The following is a 10274-nucleotide window of genomic DNA, read 5'->3' as shown; positions in this document are numbered from 1 at the left end:
TGAGGTGACTTGCATCTGGGAGGTGGCAGTAATGGGATGGTATACAGAGTAATCAGCCTGACAGGGCCAACTCCCCATTCCTCTCTGCCTCCGTCTCTTTTGTTCATAGCACTTAGCCCTACCTCTCCCCTTGTATTTACTTACTGTCTTTCTTTCTCCTTAGCATGTCCATCGCACCAGAGCAAGGCCATTGTCTTACTAACCCCTGTATCTCCAGTCTCAGATCAATGCCTGGCATTTAGTGGGCATTCAAAAATTAACTACTAACGAATGAACGGAAGAATATTAAGACAATTAGTTGAATCCCTGCCATGTGCTGGGCCCTGTCCTTGAGGATGCTACAAGGATAGTGAGGGAGACAGGGCAGAACATAAAACTACCAAAGCTCGACCCCTGATTTTAGAGAGGTATATACCCAAGGTGTTGCAAGATTCCCCCAAAGCGGAAACCTCCCGGGGTGTGCGGGGCGGGCGCGGGGAGGGGGGGGATCGTCCTTGGGAAGAAGCCCGTGTGCCAGGAGTGCCAGGGAGCCAGGGGGACTGGCAGGGATGTGGCTGGAGACAGAGCTACTCTTCGCCTGGATCCTCGGCATCTTTTCCCGACCTACGGAACCTCGGCCCCAGAGCAATCTATCTGTCGCGCGGGACCCCAGTCACATCTTCTCCCGGGCCCGGAGATGCCAGCCCCGGGTGTTCCAGTTGTCCAGCCCAATACCTAAGAGACCTCCACCTGCTGGAGGAACCCCCTCCCCGCCCCGCCGGAGCGCGCTCCAGGTCCCCGCCCCCTGCCTGCCTTCTGCGGCGGGCAGGACCCCGCCCCGCCCTCTCGGGCCGCAGGACCCCGGCCCCGCCCCGCCCCCGTAGCCCCGCCGCTCCGTCCCGGGGGGCGGGGCCGCGCGCCGCGGCGTCTCCGAGGCGGGGGGCGCGAGGCAGGGGGCGGGGCGGCCCCCGGCGCTGGCCAATCAGCGCCGCTATCACATCCATGCAAATACGAGCACAATGGAGCGAGCCCATCACTCGCCCCTGCAAGCAAGCTTGAAATGGGCTTCTGCCTGAGCGGCAGCCGGGCTGACCAATGACGCTGTATTTTGGGCCGGCGAAGCCCAATGGCATGGCAGGGAAGGCGGGCCCGATCCGGGTTAGGGTGTCCTTGCAGGGTGTCTGAGCTAAACTTCACCAAATAATAGCTGTTTGTATTTTGGCTGCTGCAGGAGCCATTTTAGGTAAGTTCTTCTCTTAAACTTTTTATTTTCCTCCCCGGCGTCGGCGGGCCAGCCTTTTCCGCGGGCTCCCGGCCCCGCCCCGCCGGCCGGGCTGGGGTGCCCCTATGAATGAAGCCAGGATGAGGGGCTGCGGCGGCACCGCCGAGGCCCGGCCCGGGTCCGAGCTGGGGCCGGCGGCGGGCGGCCTGGCGGAGGGCAGGCGGCGGCCTGAGGCCTGAGGCTAGGGGCCGGCCTCCGCATGCGCTCCGCTCCGGGCTCGCGCTCAGGCCGCGCTCCGGCCGGGTGGCCGTCCTTGGGAGTGCGCCGCTGCGGGCCGCGCGGAGGGGCGGGGGTCCGGGCAGACCCCCGGCCGCGGGCCAGGCGGGCGGAGGCGGGGCGTGCGAAGGGCTCCCCCATTTCCCCCGCCCCCCGCCTCCTCGGAACCCGGCCGAGGAGGGACCCCGGTCGTGCCGCGGCGGGGCAGGGGTGACCGCTATTCTCCCCCCGCCGCCCCCGCGGAGAAGTTGCTCTATTGGCGTCCTGCGTCTGTTTGCAGGGGTGGAGGAGGGTGGGCTGGTGCCAGGCTGCTGCTCCGGGAGGGGGCGGGGGCCCCCGGCGCGTCCCCGGAGCGCGCACCCCCTCCGCCCCCTTCTTACGCACTAGCGCGCACTCGCCCCGAGAATTGGAACCCTGGAGGTGTCCAGCAACCCCGCAGCCAAGTTTTGTGCATTATTAGATTGCATGTTGGAGCGTAAAGGAAAAAAAAAAAGGAATCTCTCCCTTTCAGGGTATTTCTTTCCTTGGCTGTTGAGAAGTAACGGAGTCTGTTGCTCCCAAATTTCCAGGGACGTGCCTGTCAGATGTGCAAAGGGTTGGCAGCTACTTGGTTTTTAAAAAGACGCTATTAGGAAATCCCCTCACTAGTGAGATAATTGAAATTTGAGTTTGTTTGCAGCTTCAGTTTTATTTGATCCGATTAAAAATGCATAAGCAGACACTTATATTTGTGTACGGAAAGTGTTCCTAGTTCCAGTTATGACTGCTGTGACTGTGGTTTCGGTAGCGTGTGATCTAATAAGGCACTGTAATTCGATTTTGAACCTGTAGGCCCGTGTTCTCCAAATGAGGGTTTATGGACCATTAGTAGTCTGGCCAAGGTTGCTAGCGAATCCCTAACATCTCCAGGCATCTCTGGAGCTGTGTATGCGCCTTATTTCCCACCCCCTCTACACTGCTCCTTTCTGGTGTGGCAGATCCATGAACAGAGAAGATACCCATTTAAACATTTTTATAGTTTTTAGAGTGTCTGCAGTATTGCCTGAAATTCGATTTTTGTTTCTCAAATGGCTTATAGGAATACCATCCCAGTAGGCTCCAAATTTAGATGTACTTTGAGGGGATACGCTTGGGACCCGTACAAAAGTCCAGACAGGGACTACTGCTGTGTTCCCGAGACTAATTATGAACTGTCTTTCTTACTGGGGATTTGTCCCCATCAGCTGCATAGCACAGGAGAATTTGCTGGTATTCCAAATGGGAAGATCAGGCTGGCAACCTCAAGGAGATAGTTTTTCTAAACTTTGTGGCTCTCTGGGAATAGAGAGAAGGTTTGAGATCCATGTGTGATAAAAATGATTAGGCGTGAACCATCAAGTGAAAGGATGTGTGCCAACCAGAACAGGTGGTTTCGTATAAGCCATGCATGCCTGTAACCAAAGGCCTGGGAAAATGTGGAGTGGTGAAATGATTAATTTTGGACTTCTTTCTGTCCCAGGGCAGAATTCCTAGATGAATTATGATGAATTATTTAAGCCTTTTTTCTTGATTAATAGACTATTAAAAACTAACCTTTACAACTTCCTCCCTCCCTTTTTTTTTTTTTTTTTTGCTAACTTAGAAATCTCCCTTACCAGATTAGGATACTGTTCTCGGCTATAGTCTGGCCTTGGGCAAAGTAAACCTAGATCTGTTGTGAAATTAGTTGTGTCTCATTGTGCTACCACAGTCTGCCTGGAGTCACATTTTTTAAAAAATTTTAATTTATTTATCTTTGGCTGCCCACTTGGTCTTCGTTGCTGTGTGTGGGCTCTCTCCAGTTGCAGCCAGTGGGGGCTCCTCTCTCGTTGCGTTTGGTGGGCTTCCTATTGCAGTGGCTTCTCCTGCTGCTGTTGTGGCGTGGGGGCCCCTCGGCATGTGGGATCTTCCCAGACCAGGGATCGAACCCATGTCCCCTGCACTGGCAGGAGGATTCTCAACCTCTGGACTACTAGGAAGTCCAAGTCACATCTTTCATACTGCAATGATTTTCTTGCTTTTTACATTTAGTTATTATTGCACTGTAAAGTCTTGGAATAGGATCACCTTTCCCACAACTTTTTAATGTTCTATGGCTTTCCCATTATTTTTATAATTTATTATCAGTATAGTCAGAAGTTCTTTGAACTCATCAGTATATTACTTCCAGACAAATCAAGTGAAACATTGAATGGCCAGTTGAAAGTGAAGTGAGAGGCCGCAAGTAACAAGTAACATTACTGCATTTCTGGAAGATCCTTTGGCAGTTCATTTTTTGTATTTATTGATTTACTTATAACTATTACAAGTACCAAAGAAAATCTGAAGCAGAATCTTATCTCTTTAGAAACCACTGTCTCATTTGTAAGTTGTTTTGCCATTATATTATAGAAAACCTATCAGGAACAGCAGGCCCTGGGGCTACCGTGTCTTGGAGCTCTCTGATTTAGAGAAGTTGCCAAGAAGTTTTCAAGTTTTCTTGAATGTATGACTTTGCCCCAAGCAGAGTTTGCGGTTACGTCTTCCTGTGTTAAGCCATGAGGGAACAGGCTTGCGACTGTAGGTGCCTTATGTTTTTCAGCTTTCACCGGAAGACTTTGTAATAACCACATGGAGTCACACATGGATTCATGTTCTGAACCCTTTTGAACAGGCTTTAGGATTTGAGGATTCTACCTGCATAAATATCGTTGGTACTATGACACAATGACAGTATCTAAATCAATTGAGAAGACTGTGTTCTCACCCTCTTCTCTCATCCTCCCCAGTATAGCAAGGTTTGAAATTTGTTTTTTAAATTGAAGTATAGTTAATTTACAGTGATGTGTTAGTTTCAGGTGTACAAGCAAAGTGACTCAGTTTTATATATATATGTATATATACTTTTACAGATTCAGTTGTATATACATATATATACTTTTTCCAGATTCTTTTCTATTATAGGTTGTTATGAGATATTCAACATAGTTCCATGTGCTATACAGTAGGTCCTTGTTGTTTATTTATATATAGTAATGTGTATTTGTTAATCCCAAACTCCTAATTTATCCCTCTCCCCACAATTGTTTTATTTTTAGTAAATAGTAGTTCTCTTTATACTTCCAGCCCTCACAGAAGCTTTAGTCAGATTTAGGTGAAAAGCTACAGTGGATCCCATGCAACTGCCTGCATTTCCCCGTACCAGATTATTACTATTCTGAAAACTCTGAAATACCTAAAAAACATCTAGAGCTTAGAGATCTTATTTCCTAGAGAAAAGTTTTGTTTGCCATAGACTACGACACCCTTGTGAGGGAAACAAAAAGAACTAGCATTGAATGAATGAATACCTGGTCTGGGTCCAGCACTTAGCCAGGTGCTGGGACTACAAGAGATGAGGGAAAACAAAACAAAACAAAACCTTGTTTTCTTAGCCAATCCAGGAGCTCCATGGACTACAGCTCAGAGAAATGAAGTAACTTGTTCAAGGCCATGAAGCTGGTTCAGGTTAGAGCCAGAATTTGAACACACATCATCTCCATCCAAAGCACACATATCCTTTTTTACCACTAGTATGCTCGAAAAAGATTTCTTAAAAAGCTGGAGTGTGCTGTCATGCTTTTGTGGTATGATGCTAGATTAACTAGCACACTTTGCTTGCGTTTTGTACACCCATCCCTTTTCACTTCTCCATTTCGAGAATTTGTCATTGAAAAGGCAAGTTGGAATACAGTGAGGGCTGTTCCCCCATCCCACCCGCCATAGTGCAAAAGAGGTCTTTCTAGGGCACTTGGGAGTTCAGGGTTAGCCCAGTACAGTAATAACCATGAAGTGCACAAGGGGAATGCAGCTGATTTTTCCTTGCCAAAATGTTCTTCTCTTTGGTTCATTTCATGGAGGCCTTTGATACCCTTGTGAGAAATTCTGTTATTTCCATAAAAGTCCTGAAGGTAGTAAACTGGAGTTGTTTTAAAGTATCTACCCCTTTTCCAACTTCTGAACCAAATTATTTGCATAAAATCTGGAGAAAAGCTTTTAGTTTTGCTTGTGGTACCTGGATTAGTTGGTTTTTCTAGTTTGTAATAGTGACTTTTCAATAGACCTCCATCCACTGACAATTTCAGAAGAACTTAACATACCGAATAGTGTTTGAAAATTTCAGGAAAACTGGGAAGTAGAATTTTAAGTTAACTTCAGGACGTGAATCCAGACATTTACAAAGTGACAGATGCATGTTTATTTTGTAAAAGAGTAAAGGAAGATTTCTACTTTTCTACTCCTTTATTAAGGATTCTTCTAGGGGTTTTTTTTTGTTGATCTAATTTTATGGATCAAATACAGTATTGGTAAAATTTTAATATATGTTTTGGATTTTCTTGTACACTATGTGGCCAAAGCATTTTATTTGTGGAATATCTACATTTTTAACTTCTAAGATTGTCTTTCCATAAAAGGTCAGGCTTCAGGTTAAATGAAGGTCTTGCTTCCCAGGAGGTGCAGTGGTAAAGAGTCTGCCTGTCAGTGAGGGATATGCAGGAGACAAGGTTCAGTCCCTGGGTCGGGAAGATCCCCTGGAGTAGAAAATGGCAACCCACTCCTATATTCTTTCCTGGAGAGTTCCGTGGACAGAGGAGCCTGGCGGGCTACAGTCTTCGGGGTGCCAAGACTTGGACATGACTGAGCAACTGAGCAGCCACTGTAGCATTGACCTTTGGGTCCTACCTATTTAGGTTGATGTTTTCTATCCTTGGATTCATGGACATCGAGGGAGTGTTTAGCTCATCTGTAAACTCCCCAAAATAGTATGTAAAATATCGCTTGTGTGTGCATTTTTATGGGAAGCAAATCCATTGCTTTTTATGATTCTCAAAGAGATCTGTGACTCCCCCCTTCCCTTCTCTCCCTCATCTCTTCCCACCCAGGTGCAAAAATAATATTAAGGATCATTGGTCTAGGTCATTACAAAGGAGTTATTTTGTTTGAGCAAAATCTTTTGCCTAGAGGCTGACTTCTTTGGGTGTTTTTTTGTGTAATCTCAGTTTCAGGTATTTTTTTGCGTAATCTCAGTCTGGATCAGTTGACCTGGGCTTGAGGACGCCCTTCTGCATCAGCCATCTGAGGATGGCTTCTAGGCAAGGGTTACCCCCAGAATTCTTCCCTGTCGTATAGTTGGGAACCCGTTCCATGCCTTTGCCCATCGTCTGTGCAGCCTGATAGAGTGAAGTTTGCAGCAGGTGACAAGACAGTCTTGAGAGTCCAGGGCCTCTTGGTCTTAGCCATCTGCCTCTGCAGATGGGACTGGAGGGGGTGGCCGCGGCAAAAGCTCCTGATGTTTTCTTGCTTTGAATTTTACTTCTTATTCATTCTGTTAGTGCTTCATTCAATATGTTAAGAGGAAAAGGATTTTCTTTCTGACGCTATAAGCAGAACAATTAGAAATAATCTCCTCTCATTTTTATATTCCCCAGACTTTTTAATGAGCTATACCTTGTAACTTTTCCATTATTGTTGTTAATTTTAAGTGGACTTTTTCTTAAAACAAGGACTAGTTGAGCATGTAACCTTATTTTGTCAGAACATCGTATATGTCAAGTTCTGTTGGACCAGATGTTATTATAGGAAAAAGGGTCACGTATTACAGTTCTCAGAGCCTTATTTTACAATTTATTTAAGTAATAGTCATATAGATTGGTAAAACAAAATGATTGAGCAGTCAGAAAATTCTCAGAGTAGTCTCTAGGAAGTGGCCGAACTTGAAGTTATCCTGGAGATTTTCTCCTAGGAGTCTGTTTGTTGGGCCAGACTAGAAGTTGAGTAGAAGGAAAATCTGTTTGGTTTGATATATGGAATGAGGAAAACACCTAAGCTTTAGGTAGTTGGGGAGGGGCATTGAGCCCCATCCAGGGACTCTGTTTGATGTGCTCCTTTCCTAAGGGACAGGGGTGAAGAGATGTACCTGGGCTGGTCATTTTGGGTTTGGGGAAACCATCAGCATTCTTAAGAAGTCCTTTGAAGGATTGTGTCTGGTAAGGAAGGTCCCAAATCATCAATCTTATTTAGTGAAGAAATTTTATGGAATTTAATGCAGAGACCTTAGTAATGTTCAATGGGTATCTTGGCTGATCAATTTTTGCAGTGTTAGCCGTCTAAAATCAACGTTGGGTTAGCATGAAAAAGTCAAGCCATCATCTTTGTTGACCACGTGACAGTTTTGGATCACATTATAATTGAAGACCTCTCAGGTTGTTTCTTTGAGCAAACCCCATTACCATTACCAAATTACATTACCCTTTTTAGGAGCTGGTGGAGGGTGGTTTCTGCTTCATGGAAATAACATTTTTGCCTCAAGTTGTAAAAATACATTGAAGAAATGGTAGAGGATATGAAAGAGATCGTTAATGACCAGCTCCAGAAAGATAATCATAAAAACGTAAAATCAGCTCTTCTAGATCAGGGCTACTCAAACTTAGTCTGGATCCTTGGAAATCTGTGGACTGTTTGTTACCTGTCTGCGATGAGGTAAGTTCAAAACTTGTAAGAATTGACTGCTTTTATAACATTTTTGGGGCTTCCCTGGTGGTTCAGCGGTAAAGAGTCTGCCTGCAATGCAGGAGACTCAGGTTTTATTCCTGAGTTGGGAAGATCCCCTAGAGAGGGAAATGGCAACCCACTCCAGTATTCTTGCTTGGGAAATCCCATGCACAGAGGAGGCTGGCAGGCCACAGACCATGGGGTCGTGTAAGAGTCAGACACGACTTAGTGACTAAACAACAACGATATTTTTAAGAAAAATGATTTGTCTGTTGAATCTGATAATAGAAAATGCAAGTTTATGGTGTAGACCTTGTTTAAAATACTTTTTCCTGGTAATTAGCTTTTCTAGCATTTTATCCAAGTGTTGGTTAAAGGTGGATTAAGAAGAAGCACAAGCTGATCCTTTATTATAGAGTACTGTACTGCTTGAGACGAAGGGCACATCACGTCCTGCTGGAGCATTGTTAGAAATGCAGGTTTTTGGCCCCATCCCTGGTGGCTCAGATTGTAAAGCATCTCCCTTGCAATGCAGGTTTGATCCTTGGGTTGGAAAAATCCCCTGGGAAAGCAAATGGCTACCCACCAGTATTCTTGGGGCTTCCCTGGTGGCTCAGATGGTAAAGAATCGGTCTGCAACGCAGGAGACTTGGCTTTGAGTCTGGGTTTTGAAGATCCCCTGGAGAAGGAAATGACATCCCACTTCAGTATTCTTGCCTGGAGAATGCCATGGACAGAGGAGCCTGGAGGGCTACAGTCCATGGGGTCGCATAGAGTTGGACTCAACTGAGCGTCTAACACCTTCACTTTCAGACCCCTGAGATAAACTCCTGGGTTAGGGACCCAGTAATCTGTGTTATAATGTATTATAACATGCTGTCCTGATGATTTTGTATACCTTGAGAAATGTTGTTCTAGGTCAGCACTGTCCAGTAGAACTTTGTGCTGTGATGGAAAATGTCCTCTCTCTGTGCAGGACCTGCTAGTCACATGTGGCTTTTGAAGCTCCTAAAAGGTGGCTGGTTTGACTGAGGAACAGAATTAAAGTTTTTATTTAAAATATTAGTTAGTTTGAGTTTAAATAGCCACATATGACTGGTGGCACTGGCATTTGACAGCACAGCTCTAGACCCTTTAACAACCTACCTGCCCCCCCACCCCCCACCAACTTTTGGGGGGAAATAGTGGATTTTTTTTCCCTCTCTTTATTTAGAAAGGAAAATACAATATGGGACAAGACTGTTCTTTAGCCTGAAATGAGACTAAACAAGTCATATAATAAAGTTTGACACTATTTTTTGCATTTATATTTACCTATTTATTTTTATCTAAAAGTTGATTTGCTGTTAAGAAAATAGTAGGATCAGAAAATAAATTTAGATCTGTGTCTTGTAAGGTTTTGTAAACAGCAAGGTAGGTTTTCATGCGAGGCCTTATGACCTTTCATGTCTTTCAGAATGACTGCTGAAGCTTTTTTCTTTCTTACAAAGATTTATTACAGGCAGGTTTTAAGTGCAATGCTTAATTCTCAATATAAAACACTGATATTGAGGGTTCTCATTACTTTAGTTAATGGAGATTTTTCCTATGTAAAGTATTTCTGGTTTACCAGCTTTCTTGGAGGATGGTTTTTCAGTTTATAAAGGTATAATCTTTGTCTTTAATAATATTCACCAAACTTCCCTTGAAGGATTGAGCCTTATCTTCTGTCCTCTTTCAATATATTTAAAAGTTGATTGGTTAAAGGAAAGGATTTCTTTTACTCACTCAGGGTTTGTATATGCTTCCCTGCCTCCAGCCCCATCTATTTATACTTCAAATTTTAAATTCCTTAAAATCAAGGATAACGTTGAGGCAAAATATGTTTATTGGTTAACATCCATTGCAGAATTGGAAAGTATTTTGTGATTGACAAGGTGGAAGGAAACATGGCTATAGAGGTAAGTGAAGGGACTTCCCTGGTGGCCCAGTGGCTAAGACTCTGTGCTCCTATTTCAAGGGGCCTGGGTTCAATCCCTGGTCAGGGACCTAGATCCCATGCGCTGCAACTAAAGATCCTGCATGCTGCAGTGAAAATCCAAAATCCCCAGTTCCATAGCTAAGAACAGGGGCAGCCAAATAACTAAGTATTTTTTAAAAAGTAAATGAAGATTCGCAGGTAGAATTATAGCTTTTTAAAATGTTGTCTAGACATAATAAAATGGATTTTTCTAGGGATATTGTAATTTTCTTAAATTAATTTGCCAGGTTTTAGGTTTTCAAGCAGGAG

At 44.9% G+C, this 10274-nt stretch overlaps 1 protein-coding gene across 3 annotated transcripts in view; it reads left to right on the top strand.

Moving 5' to 3' along the window:
• The first annotated feature begins 1122 nt into the window (after window positions 1-1122).
• Window positions 1123-10274, top strand: part of CHD6 (chromodomain helicase DNA binding protein 6) — a 200705-nt gene continuing 191553 nt past the window's right edge. The window contains exon 1 of one of the 3 annotated variants that reach the window (XM_070381751.1): window positions 1123-1222. The gene's annotated coding sequence lies outside the window, so the exon portion shown is untranslated. The remainder of the gene's footprint in view (window positions 1223-10274) is intronic. The other 2 variants (XM_070381752.1, XM_070381754.1) reach the window with 2 other exon arrangements.

This window comes from Bos mutus, chromosome 13, assembly GCF_027580195.1.
Source record: "Bos mutus isolate GX-2022 chromosome 13, NWIPB_WYAK_1.1, whole genome shotgun sequence".
NCBI classification, from domain to species: Eukaryota; Metazoa; Chordata; class Mammalia; order Artiodactyla; family Bovidae; genus Bos; species Bos mutus.
The sequence above is the reverse complement of the archived record's forward strand: the minus strand, read 5'-3'. Positions and strand labels throughout refer to the sequence as shown.